Genomic DNA, 13,451 nt, shown 5'->3' on the forward strand with positions numbered 1-13,451 from the left:
CATTGGCTTGGAAAATGTTTTCCAGCCTTTTACTCTGAGGTAGTGTCTGTCTTTGTCACTGAGGTGGGTTTCCTGTATGCAACAAAATGTTGGTTCCTGTTTACATAACCAGTCTGTTAGTCTACGTCTTTTTATTGGGGAATTGAGTCCATTGATGTTAATAGATATTAGGGAAAAGTAATTGTCACTTCCTGTTTATTTTGTTGTTAGAACTGGCATTCTGTTCATATGGCTATCTTCTTTTAGTTTTGTTGAAAGACTACTTTCTTGCTTTTTCTAGGATGTAGTTTCTCTCCTTGTGTTGGAGTTTTCCATTTATTATCCTTTGAAGGGCTGTATTTGTGGAAAGATATTGTGTAAATTTGGTTTTATCATAGAATACCTTGGTTTCTCCATCTATGATAATTGAGAGTTTTGCTGGGTATAGTAGCTTGGGCTGGCATTTGTGTTCCCTTAGGGACTATACAACATAAACCCAGTATTTTCTGACTTTCATAGTCTCTGGTGAGAAGTCTGGTGTTACTTGTCCTTTTTCCCTTACTGCTTTTAATATTCTTTCTTTGTTTTGTGCATTTGGTGTTTAGATTATTATGTGACAGGAGGAATTTCTTTTCTGGTCCAAACTATTTGGAGTTCAGTAGGCTTCTTGTATGTTTATGGGCATCTCTTTCTTTACGTTAGGGAAGTTTTCTTCTATAATTTTGTTGAAGATATTTACTGGCCCTGTAAATTTGAAATCTTCACTCCCTTCTATACCTATTATCCTTAGGTTTGGACTTGTCATTGTGTCCTGGATTTCCTGGATGTTTTGGATTAGGATCTTATTGCATTTTGTGTTTTCTTTGACTGTTGTGTCAATGTTTTCTGTGGTATCTTCTGCACCTGAGATTCTCTCTTCTATCTCTTGTATTCTGTTGGTGATGCTTGCATCTATAACTCCTAACTTCTTTCCAAGGTTTTCTATCTCCAAAGTTGTCTCTCTTTGTTATTTCTCAATTGATTCTACTTCCATTTTAGATCCTGGATGGTCTTGTTCAATTCCTTCACCTTTTTGGTTGTGTTTTCCTGTAATTCTTAAAGGGATTTTTGTGTTTCCTCTTTAAGGGGTTATACCTGTTTACCTGTGTTCTCCTGCATTTCTTAAAGGGAGTTATTTATATCCTTCTTAAATTCCTCTAACAGCATCATAAGATATGATTTTAAATCAGAATCTTGCTTTTCAGTTGTGTTTGGGTATCCAGGACTTGCTGTGGTGGGAGTACTAGGTTCTAACGATGCCAAGTAGTCTTGGTTTCTGTTGGTAAGATTCTTGTCTTTGCCTTTCACCATCTGGTAATCCCTGGGGTTAGATGTTCTTGCTGTCTCTGGCTGGAGCTTGTTCTTCCTGTGGGTCTGTAAGCCTGTGTCAGCACTCCAAGAGATCAGCTCTCTCCTGTTAAGATCTATGCACAGAGGACTGTGGGTCAGCCATCCCTCCTGGGTGCAGATGGATGCAGGAAGGACCTTGTCCCAGATGTTCTGCCACTTCTGCAGCCTATGCCTCCTGGCTGGTCCCACCTTAGAAAGTCATTGGAGAGAAAATGGTGATCACACCTGAGTCCCTGGGTCAGAGCACTCTCTGTAGACTTGCTCTCCGCTGATGGAAATGGTGCACAGAGGGCTGTGGAAGAGCTGCACCTCCTGGCTGTAGATGAAGGCAGGAAGGCCGCTGTCCAAGCTGTTTTGCAGCTTCTGTGTCCTGCCATAACCCTTCATTTTTTATGTACTTTTCAACTGTAGAAACTTATGGATTTGTAAATTCACATATCACAAGCATACTGTTCAACAAATATAACAAGACAGTCTCATTCATGTAATCACCACCATGGTCAATACATAAGACAGTAACAGTACCTCTGCATGCATCTGAGTGCATCTGTCAGTCCTCCCCAAGGAGTTAAATATCACTTCTCCATAAAACTAATCTGTCTTAATTATCATAAATTGCTTTGCCTGTTTTTTTTGTTTATATACCTGAATAGTATATACATTTAAAAAATATGTCTTATTTTGTCAAAATTATTTTCTGTGGATCACAGAACTCTTACCTTTGCCATCATTTTTTCATTTCCATGTAATACAAATACCCTCAATCTCTTATGCTTGGGTTGTCTATCCATAAACTCACTATAAGTTAAAAGTGACCAAAGTTGAAATGCATTAATTTACCTAGGCTTTTGACTATCCCCATTTAACAGCACAGATGCTGCCACACTGCTTGTTTAATCTTAATTGTGAGGCTGACTACTGATTACGATTGACCAGCACTGCCATGCACCATGAGCTAACATCACACCCTGTCATTAGCCAAGGAACAACCAAAATTCAAAGCATTTCCTACTGGTTATGAATTGCTTTCCTGCTATTATAAAGTAAAAAACTTATAAGTCACAGCACTGTAAATCATATGTATACATCACTGCATGAATGTTATATCTAAAAATAAATGCACCTTACTGTAGATGGATCATCTTCATTTGGACAGTCACTAATAATGCTCCTACCAACAGTCTTAGGCATCATTTGATACATGTATGTGCTCACTGATTTTGGATAAGTGGATTATAACACAGGTATTTCTCCATAGCAGGACCTGCTCTTGCCTGGGCTTCAGCATCTGCTTATCTCCTTATCTTTGCCTTCCCAAGGCCAGAATTACAAATCAGCTGTTCTCTGTGGGCTCTGGAGATTTGAGCTCCAGTCATCATACTTGCTAAGCAAGTATTTTGCCAACTGAGTTCCCTCCAGCCCTACCTTTTAACTTTTATCCTGAAGATGTCATTTATTACTTATTGCCAATTCAGGAACATTTTGGATTTGACAATGTGCTTAATTTTACTGGTGAATTTTATGCTTTCATATGTTTTCAGTTTAACAACTTACATGGTCTTTCCTTGACTTAAAAACACCCTCTAGAATATCTTGTAAAGCAAGTCTAGTTGTGTTATATCTCTCAGCTTTTGTTTGCCTGAGAAAGTCTTTATCACACTTCATTTTTTAAACAGAGCTCCTGGGTATAGTATTCTTGTTTGACCTTTTTTTTTTTTTTTTCCATTTTAGGATGTTGAAGATATCATGTGAATCCTTAGTTGCACACAAGGCTTCTGCTGAACAATCTACTGATAATTTTAGGAGATATCTTTAATGTGGTGAATAAATTTCCCCTTGTTTACAAATCTCTCTAACCATTAACTCTTAGTTGCTGATGATGCTATGTTGATGATATGTGATTGTAATGTCTTCTTACTTGATGCCATTTGAAATTCTTGAGTCTGAAATTCTATTTACTTCTCCCTCAAGCTTAGGAATTTTTCTGCCATTATTTCTTCAAATATATTCTTTCTCCACCTCCCAGTACACGTTTATTTCTGCAGCTTTATTTGATATGCTAGATTGGAGGCTCTCATGAGGACACACAACACACTAGGCCCAAACAGTTCCACATGTAAGAGGTTTAATTGAAGGAGGAGGAGGAGTGGCAGAAAGAGAAGAGGGGAAGAGGGAGCATTCCATATATATACATATATATATGCATATATGTATATATATATATGTATATATGTATATATGTATATATATATATATATATATGTATATATATATGTATATATGGCTTCTGACCTAGTGACCGCGGGTAAAGGTGGGAGGTGAGCCCAATGCATTCTGGGAATATGGCGGTTGTTGCCTTGGCAACAGGTCTGTGAGGCCCACCTATGTGACATCACGGGCATAGGAGGCCCTGATGCTAACATCATTAGCATGCTATTTTATTTGCTGGTGTATAAGGCTCTCAAACAACCCTGGGCTTTCTTTTCTTTTCACACTTCAAATTTCATGATTTACAGTAGCCTGGCTTTAAGTTCACCAGTTTTTTTCATCTGTTTGACTCAGTTTTTTCTACTGACCAAACATGGATGCTTTCCCAGCTGCCATGTAGAAGGAGTCTCACCTGTGTTTTACTTTCTTTCATAGAGAAATAATCTTCCATGGATAAATGACCAGCCTGGAGATCCCATGCCTTCCATGTTTCTCATATGCTCAACCTTAAGTTGTATAGAATACCCTTTTGATAAGTAATATACTTAAAGTCGCCAAAACATAATAGCAGAATCTTCAACAGTAAGTTCTTATTTAAGTTCAATGAAATAATGCATCAACAGTACAAAGAAAATATACCTTTAATTGCCTAGTCCGAATCTTAAGCAAATCTTGTAAAATGAGTCTCATAAGCAATTGGGGGATGCTTCCTTTTCAGCCATCAAGAAGATACAAAGAAGTCATTTAGAAGTATTAGATTAACTTTTTCTCATTTTCTAGTCACATTTCGGGGAGACAATTAAAACAATGTTTTTTGGTGTGTTTTCTAACATCACGGAGAAGAAACTATAATACTCTGTCTACAAGAATCTAGGGTAGAAGACAAAGTTAATTTGTAGAATGCTCACTTATTGTGCACAGCACCTTAGCTTATATCCCTATACAAAAAAAAAAGTTTTTACACATTTTGAAAATATGGCAACAAATTGTGCTGCAAAACTGTGGTGGCACATGCCTTTAATCCCAGAACTTGGGAGGCAGAGGCAGGTGGATTTCTGAGTTCGAGGCCAGCCTGGTCTACAGAGTGAGTTCCAGATCAGCCAGGGCTATACAGAGAAACCCTGTCTTGAAAAACCAAAACCAAAACCAAACAAAACAAAAAACTGTGATCACATTAAGCACCTGCCTATGTAATCTTATAGTCGATGTGTCTACAAGACAAGTCTTAAAATGTAAAGCTTTTTGCAAGTTCCCAGTGATGGTTGTTCTTATTTCAGGCTTTCTTTATATTTACCATTTTGTTTTTCTTATTTTGTCCCCCTATGCATTTAAAAATCTGACTTTTAAAATTAACATCTTTTAACATATCCCCAGTTATATGCTCTATTTTGACACTAAGGCAGTTTTGCCTTCTGACCTGAAAAACCCTTGAGATTAGGGATATTATATCTCATGATGTTTTTACATCTTCCCATAATACCTGCTTCATCGATCTGCACACAGTAGGCACTTAACGAATCTACTTAGTGATCATCTCAAGGGCCCTCCAGATGCTTGAGTTGACAGCACACATGTGAATTACTCTACAATAGACTATAACGTCTCCTTCCTCTTTTTAGGGAGACGGAAATGGTTGTTAAAGAGGCACAGCTAAGTGTTCAATCTCCTTTATCATAATTCCTCTTAACAACTGTGTTCCTGCTCTAAAATTATTTGATTCTTGCCAAGAACTTATTTAGAAAAGCTATAAAATTCAATATCATTTCATCGAAGCATATTGTCCTCTCCTCGTGAATTCTATTTTCTCTTATACCAAATAAGAACTGAGTTCTTCAGAGGAAGCTAAGTGATCTCTACTAAACTAAACCTCAATGGCTGAACAAATATCTATTTCTCATTCAGACTCTGTCCACATGGGCTGTAAGGGAAAAGCCAGCTTCCTCAGTCACTTGAGGTGTAGACAAAGGGATGCTTCACTATCCCAACATTATGCACAGGAACAGGGAACTGAAAACTCCCTTATGACTCAGTCCAGAAATAAACAGGTCTCTTGCACTTAGCTAAGAGATAAAACTTAGCCAAGGTCCTACCTATCAATGAGGAACTGAGAGATGAGTAGCACGTGACTATTCAGTGAGCAGCAAGCAGCTCCCTCATAGGACCATGTACCCCATTCATTTGAATTCGACATGATGATGCCAGTTAAGAATCTTGACTATAGTGTGTACCATTCACCTGTACAATAAGGACTCATATACTTTAAAATTCCAAATTACTAGCCAAGCAGTGGTGGCTCATGCCTTTAATCCCAGCACTTGGGAGGCAGAGGCAGACAGACTTCTGAGTTTGAGGCCAGCCTGGTCTACAGAGTGAGTTCCAGGACAGCCAGGGTTATACAGAGAAACCCTGTCTCAAAAAAAAAATAAATAAATAAAAAGAAAAGAAAGGAAAAAAGAAAAGAAAAAAGAAAAAAGTAAAAAGAAAATTCCAAATTACTAGTTTACAATATTTAACACTTGGTGTTCAATAAGCAAACTGTTTTAGCTCCTTTGTCAAAGATCAAATGACCACAGGTGTGTGGGTTTATTTCTGAGTCTTCAGGTCTATTCCATTGATCTACGTGCCTGTCACTGTACCAATAGCATGAGTCTTTATCACAATTGCTCTGTAGTACAGCTTAAGGTCAGGGAAGGTGATTCCACCAGAAGTTCTTTTTATTGTTGAGAATAATTTTTGATATCTTACATTTTTTGTTATTCCAGGTGAATTTACAAATTGCTCTCTCCAAGCCTGTAAAGAATTGAGTTGGAATTTTGATGGGGATTGCATTGAATCTGTAGATTGCTTTCAGTAAGATGGCCTTTTTTACTGAGATTCCACCTCACAACAGTCAGAATGGCTAAGATCGAAATCTCAGATGACAGCTGATGCTGGCAAGGTTGTGGAGTAAGAGGAACACTCCTTCATTTCTTGTGGGATTGCAAGCTGGTACAACCACTTTGGAAATCAGTTTGGTGATTCCTCAGGAAATTGGACATAGTACTACCAGAGGACCCAGCTAAACCACTTCTGGGTATATATCCAGAAGATGCTCCAACATGTAATAAGGACACATGCTCCACTATGTTCATAGCAGCCTTATTTATAATAGCCAGAAACTGGAAACAACCCAGATGTCCCTCAACAGAGGAATGGATACAGAAAATGTGGTGCATCTATACAATGGAATACTACTCAGCTATTAAAAACAATGAATTTATGAAATTCTTAGGGAAATGGATGGATCTGGAGAATATCATCCTGAGTGAGATAACTCAATCACAAAAGAACACACATGGTATGCACTCTCTGATAAGTGGATATTACCCCAGAAGCTCAGAATACCCAAAATACAATCCACAAACCACAAGAAACTCAAGAAGAAGGAAGACCAAAGTATGGACACTTTGTTCCTTCTTAGAAAGGGGAACAAAACACCCATCGAAGGAGTTGCAGAGACAAAGTGTGGAGCAGAGACTGAAGGAAGAACAATCCAGAGACTGCTCCACCTGGGAATCCTTCCCATGTTCCATCATCAAACCCAGAAACTATTGTGGATGCCAGCAAGTGCTGGCTGACAGGAGCCTGATATAGCTGTCTCCTGAGAGGCTCTGAGAGTGCCTGATTAATACAGAAGTGGAAGCTCACAGCCATCCATTAGATTGAGCACAGGGTCCCCAATGAAGGAGCTAGAGAAAGGACCCAAGGAGCTGAAGAGTTTGCAGCCCCTTAGGAGGAACAACAGTATGAACTAACTCGTACCCCCAGAGCTCCCAGGGACTAAACCACCAACCAAAGAGGTTGGGACTCATGGTGGGACTAATGACTCCAGCTGTGTATGTAGCAGAGGATGACCAAGTCAGTCATCAATGGGAGGAGAGGCCCTTGGTCCTTTGAAGGCTCTATGCCCCAGTGTAGGAGAATGCCAGGGCCAGGATGTGGGAGAAGGTGAGTTGGTGAGTGGGGAGCAGGGGGAGCAGGGTTTTTTTGGTTTTTGTTTTTTTTGTTTTTGTGAGGGAGAGGAGATAGTTATCATTTGAAATGTAAATAAATGTGGGGGTCCGGCCAGCGGAGCCCACACATTCGTGGGTTGTCTCAGACTGGAGATTATTGAAGACCAGTGGAAATAAGAGGGTAGGAGAGACAAAGAGACGCACACCAAGAAAGCTTTATCAAGGTGTGTGCAGAGTGTTTTTATAGTAAGGCAAAAAAACCGAAACCAACAACAATCAAACTTTTAACATAAACATGAGATCGGAGGAAGGGACTTCAAAGGCAATTCTGACAGAGGTGAGGTGGTTGTCAGCAGTCTTTGATCTCGGGCAGTCAGTGTTTTGCTCCACAGGTGAGCAGCCACAGTCCTGTGGCATTCTTTTGCTTTTGAAACTGTCCAGGCTCAGGGGAGGGAGTCCACAAATAAATATATATATATATTTATATATAACATGATGTAACCCAGAAGCTGGAGAGATAAATTAACAGTTAAGAACATTTGCTTCTCTTCCAAAGGACCTGAGTTCAGTTCCCTGCATCCGTGATACATGGTTCAAAACCACCTGCAACTTCAGTTTCAGAAAATCTGATGCCCTCTTAGTGTCTCCTCAAGTCCTCCAGACATTAGCATACATATAAATAAAAATAAAAAATACTGTAGCCTCCAAAAATGGTGACTTTTCTCCTCAAAAGGTTATATTTAAAGTAAGATAGTTTCCTGGATGGAGGAGGCTAGTGCATAATGTAGTCTTTAAAAGGTAGTATGACGTCCTGTTTTACTCTGCCCTGTTTTACTCTGCTACCATGACAACATATTACTGACTGGGTGACTTGAGCAACGGAAATGTGTTTCCTTACATATCTGGAGTCTCAAAGTCTAAGATATAGACATTGACAATTTTGGTTTCTCCTGGGACTGCTCTGCTTGGCCCCTGGGTAGACATCTATCTAGACATCTTCTCATTAGGGTCCACATCTATTTTTCTCTCTGTACACACATTCCTGTCTGTCTCACTTCTTCTAAGGACTTCAGTCTTATAGGATTAGTGGCCCACACTTACAGCTTAATTTAACTGTCATTACCTCTCCCCTTCAGTCATACTAAGGCTAACTCTTCAATAGACAGACTTGGTAGGATGCAATCCTGTCAAGAGCATAGCAATGTCAGATGCTGGTTACTTCAGTGAGGAAAAGCAGAGATGAAATGGAATGAAATCTGCTTTTCATGACAGGTCATCCCTTCTGGTCTCCTGGAATGCTGAATGGCTTCCTAGACAACCAAGGGCCAGGGAGAACATTTCATCAAAGCTCAGTCATGGTGAGAAAGAGTAATAGGCTATGCAGTTTGCACAGAAGGAAATTGATATGGGTGTCAGGGCTATGGGCCATACCAGAGAACAGAGAAATTTCATGGAAGCAAAATGTTTATCTTATATATTATTTTCAGTCATATATCTTTAAGGTTCATGGATAATTTTTAAGTTACATTGACCTTCTTTCCTACTTTTTATAATCACAAAGATATTTAGAAGCTTGTTCTTCATATATTTTATTTTTATAGCAGAGAAACATTTTAGATGGCTCTGGCAGTAGCTTTGTGGTAGATGAGGCTGTTTCAAGCCTTGTGCTCATGTCTCACGGAGGGCATCCATCACAGTTCTTCCTTCGATGATGTCTTTCCTGAAATCTGCAAAGAATGATTTAAATAAAGACAAAAACATCGTGTGATTTTCAATATCAAAGCATTAGGGAAATCTGGACAGTGTCTCACACTGTAATCCCAGAACTCAGAAGACTGAATGATGAGGACAGTGAGTTCAAGGCCAACCAAGGCTACTAAACACACTCTCTCTCTCTCATCCCCCCTTCCCCTCCCTCCAATAAACAAGTAAGCAAGCAAAGCACAGTAAGAGAAAAAGCATTAATGAAGGTTCAAATTCCAAAGAAACTGGCAGGATGACAATTTTGGACAAACCAGTACCCTTAGCCATTAAACCTGAGCAGGGCAAGTGAGAATGTCTGTACTGAAGGAAGAGAAAACAGCTGGGAGTCGAGGACTGGCAGTACAGGAGGGACACTTAACAATGGCTAGGTTGGGGAAAGCAGCAGAACTGCCTCTTTAAAAAGAGAATCTTGAAAAGGGGTACAGCCCAAAAGCAGAGCCTTAAATTTAACCTACTCTAAGGGTAGTGAGGGGAAGTCCTTTGGGAGCCAGAATCAACATTCCTCACACTGTGATTTCCTTTGCTCAGGTATCCCCCGCCCATAGCATCTTAATGTTTAATAAAGGAGAACATCAGTGATCTTATTTATTTTTATTTATAAAAATCTGACACTGAGATTAAAGAGAGGACCAGCTGGTCCACTGTAGCCATTACATTCTAGCATGAAACCCAATGTTTCTCAATCAAGTCATTCTGGACTCTTCCTCACTGATACAAGAACAGGACTCTGGACAGTCTGCTCATTTTCACGTGTTCAAAGCTACCCTGTTCACTTCTCTGCTCAAATGCCAAGCTCCACACAAATCAGGCATTCTGCATTAATTCCAGGCCTTGCTCACACCATTCGCTGTTGTCTGCAGTACTTCCTTCCAAGATTCTCTCAAGCTCTGTTCCCATACTGCTTGCAAGGACAGATTCACAGCAACTTTCCAGATTCTTTTCCTTACCACCCAGAGAAAACAACTTGTATTTCTTGTGTTTGTGGTAACGAATGCTTGACAAGTATCACATTAGGGAAGCTAGAATCTCATCAGCAAGCTTTCAAAGCAGTGAGGTTGCATTTTCTCTATATGCTCACACAGAAAATAACCACCCAGATTCTCAGCTTAGCCTGGCAGTCACCTTCCTTCTAGTTGATAACATTTCGTATCAAAGGGGTAAGAACACATGACTTATTTACACAGACATAAAAACATTTCTGTCCATCAAGCAGAAATACAATCACTCCCTTGTCCAATACCTTCATCTGGCATGTCATAAGATAACCACTGTGGTCCCTCAGAAACATTCAGCCATTAAAAACAAGAATATTTTTGAGAACATTTATGTCATTTTTTTGAGAAAGATGACTAGAACCTGTGTTAAGCAGACTAAGCCAAATTCAGAAAGATAGGTGCTATGATTTAAAGAGGGAGAGTGACTTGGGTTCCTTCCGGTCTGTCTGAGCTGGAGTCCAGAGCAGACCTTGGGCGCAAGCTCTGCAGCCAGTCCCACAACACCCAGAGGAAGCTCCACTCCCAGGCACAAATTATCACAGCTAATGAACCAAATTCTTACCCTCACCTAATGTCTGTGCCACCCTCCAAGCAGAACCATTGTTCATTGAAACAGTTGGTGAATGACTTTATGGATAGACCATCTTAATACCTACACCATTTCTTAAATGAATGTAGCCTATTCTCTGTGGGCTGAGAATGAAGTCACTCACTCAAGTCAAATGGCTTTGACCATAGCAGGAAGTCTGTATCCAAAAATCGAGCCTACAATTCATTTCTTGGTACAGCAGAACTATCAACCCTCAGTTTAGCTACGATGGAGGTAAAATCCTTTGGTGATGTAAGGGTCATTGAAATACAGCCTTATTACAATGAAACCCAATGTCTAAAAATTGTTCTTATTTTGGGCTTGTACCACAGTAAGAGCCAAGATTTTCAACTCTACTAAATACAAAACAAACAAAAAGACTTCATATATTCATGTTCATTTAAGAAAATACTAGTAGTGATGTATTATTTTTAAGTATATAGTTAATATGTTTTGAGTTATTTAAAATTTATATTGAGAAAAATGTATTTTCACTATTTCTGTATACGAGCATCTACATAAGACTGTTAAATTGATTGTTGTCTTATATCAAACAACTTTTATAATATTTATTTTTATTGTTATAATATTTTATAAATGTTAAGGAATATGACAAAAAAGATATTGTAGGTATTGAAGGGGGTCTATGGGAGGAGTGGTGGAACAAAAGGGAAACAAGAGTGTGATTCAATTCTATTTAATTAAAATATGTTTTCAAATGTTAACAAATCAGGTAAATTGAAATCATGTAACTTTTCTCATCATAATGCAATAAAAGTTTTTTTTTAAAAAAAAAAAATAAATAAATAAAGAGGGAAATACTAGAAAGTAAAGGGCGGTGTAAATGGGATAAATGGGAGATGAGAAAAGATAAGAGAGAGTAATAGAGAGTGTGGCTGTGGGCCGGGGAGATGGCTAGTAGACAAGGCACTTGGTGTGCATGCATGAGGGCTGGAGTTCAGATCTCCAGTGCCAAAAATATATATAAATAAAATAAAAAATAAACAAACAGCAAACAAACAAATCCAGCCAGATGGACATGGAAGCCCTTCAGCAATGCCAACACTGGGAGATGGAAAGGTTCCCTGGAGTGAGCTGGCTTGCCGGACAAGCTGAAGTGTGGTGAGCTCTGTGTTCAACCCCACCTCAATACATGAGGTTGAGAGCAACATGCATGTTTGTTGCACATGTGTGCACAGACCCGTGTGTCTGAGCATGGATTAGTCCAAGGCTGACACTGGGTGTCTTCCTCAGTTGCTCTCTACACATTTATTTGAAAAATGTCATAATGGAAACTCATTACTTTATACAATTAACATTTGCTAAAATAAAGAAAATTTTAAAAAGCTTTTTTAAAAGAACTAATGACCCAATAATGGGGTATAAGATAAAATTCCAAGTCATTTCCTATAATACTGAATACATGTTACAGAACTAAAGAATCCTGTAACTGTCAGCTCCTTTAAATAAGGAATTGGTCGTTTTTATACATTTTCAAACCAAGTGTGCTTTAGTAGATTCTCCTTCTGTCTCATTCCCCCTATCCCCTTGCTACCACTGGTCCCCACTTCTAAGACCACCCTTTACTATGTTCAGGTCCTTTCAGATGTCCTTTTTCCTACCTCCATCCTTCTTCATAATCCACTTTACATGGGTCTCCTTTCTAGTATTAGTTCATATGCCTTCTCTAGGAGCTTATCTGATCTCCAACTGGCAGTAGGAATCAAGCCTTCTTTCACTTTACAACCAAGACTATCTAATAGCTCACACATAGTGTTGGCTTAAGAAATATCTATTGACTGAATCAACAAATGTCAAAAATAAGTTTAGCTGGTCACAAATTAAATATAGTTCAATACTTATGTCCATGCACGAAAATACATACTAGAACTGTGTCACACTTGAATTTTTAGATGACAGGAAGGGTTATTGATAAGACATTTTGATGACATATGGAGTGCACTGTTGAATATTTTCATTACGCATTTTAAAGGGGTGTTGGCCTCTCAGGATGACCAAATAGTGTTAGGCCCATATCTATAAGGAAACTTGGTTTGAGAAGCCTGCCAAAGAGAAGCCTGTGTGGAACTTAACCTGTGCCTTCACATGTATGAAGGACTGTTGGTGGAGGTGAGACAGGCTATGTGTGCAAAGCTCTAGTCAAGACTAGGATGATGATGCCTCTAAAATTACAGTTGCTTCTCTAAGCTGGATTCCTCCATGAACTGCCCCCACAGGGCAGTGGGGAAGGTTGTCCTATGTGTGTTAATTTGAAGGAGTTAACAGTTACATGATTCTTTAATAGACATAGTAAACACTCTATCTTGGGACTTCACAAAGCAGGCCCTTTCTGCATAACAGTTTTTCAACATGAGGCAGCTGTCTCTACTCTTTATGATGTTAAAGTCTGAATGGTTGTCAATTTTTATTTCCAGAGAGGAACACTGAGACAATAAGTTTAAAAATAATGATGTTGTTCATCCTAAGGGGCTACAAACCCCTAAGCTCCATTGGTCTTTTCTCTAATTCCTTCAC

General features: G+C 39.0%; 1 long non-coding RNA gene across 1 annotated transcript in view; it reads right to left on the reverse strand.

Moving 5' to 3' along the window:
• Positions 1-9,139: 9,139 nt before the first annotated feature.
• Positions 9,140-13,451, reverse strand: part of LOC116101107 — a 56,880-nt gene continuing 52,568 nt past the window's right edge. The window contains exon 2 of the long non-coding RNA XR_004122775.1: positions 9,140-9,295. This is a non-coding gene — a long non-coding RNA (uncharacterized LOC116101107). The remainder of the gene's footprint in view (positions 9,296-13,451) is intronic.

Source organism: Mastomys coucha, unplaced genomic scaffold (genome assembly GCF_008632895.1).
Source record: "Mastomys coucha isolate ucsf_1 unplaced genomic scaffold, UCSF_Mcou_1 pScaffold21, whole genome shotgun sequence".
Taxonomy (NCBI): domain Eukaryota; kingdom Metazoa; phylum Chordata; class Mammalia; order Rodentia; family Muridae; genus Mastomys; species Mastomys coucha.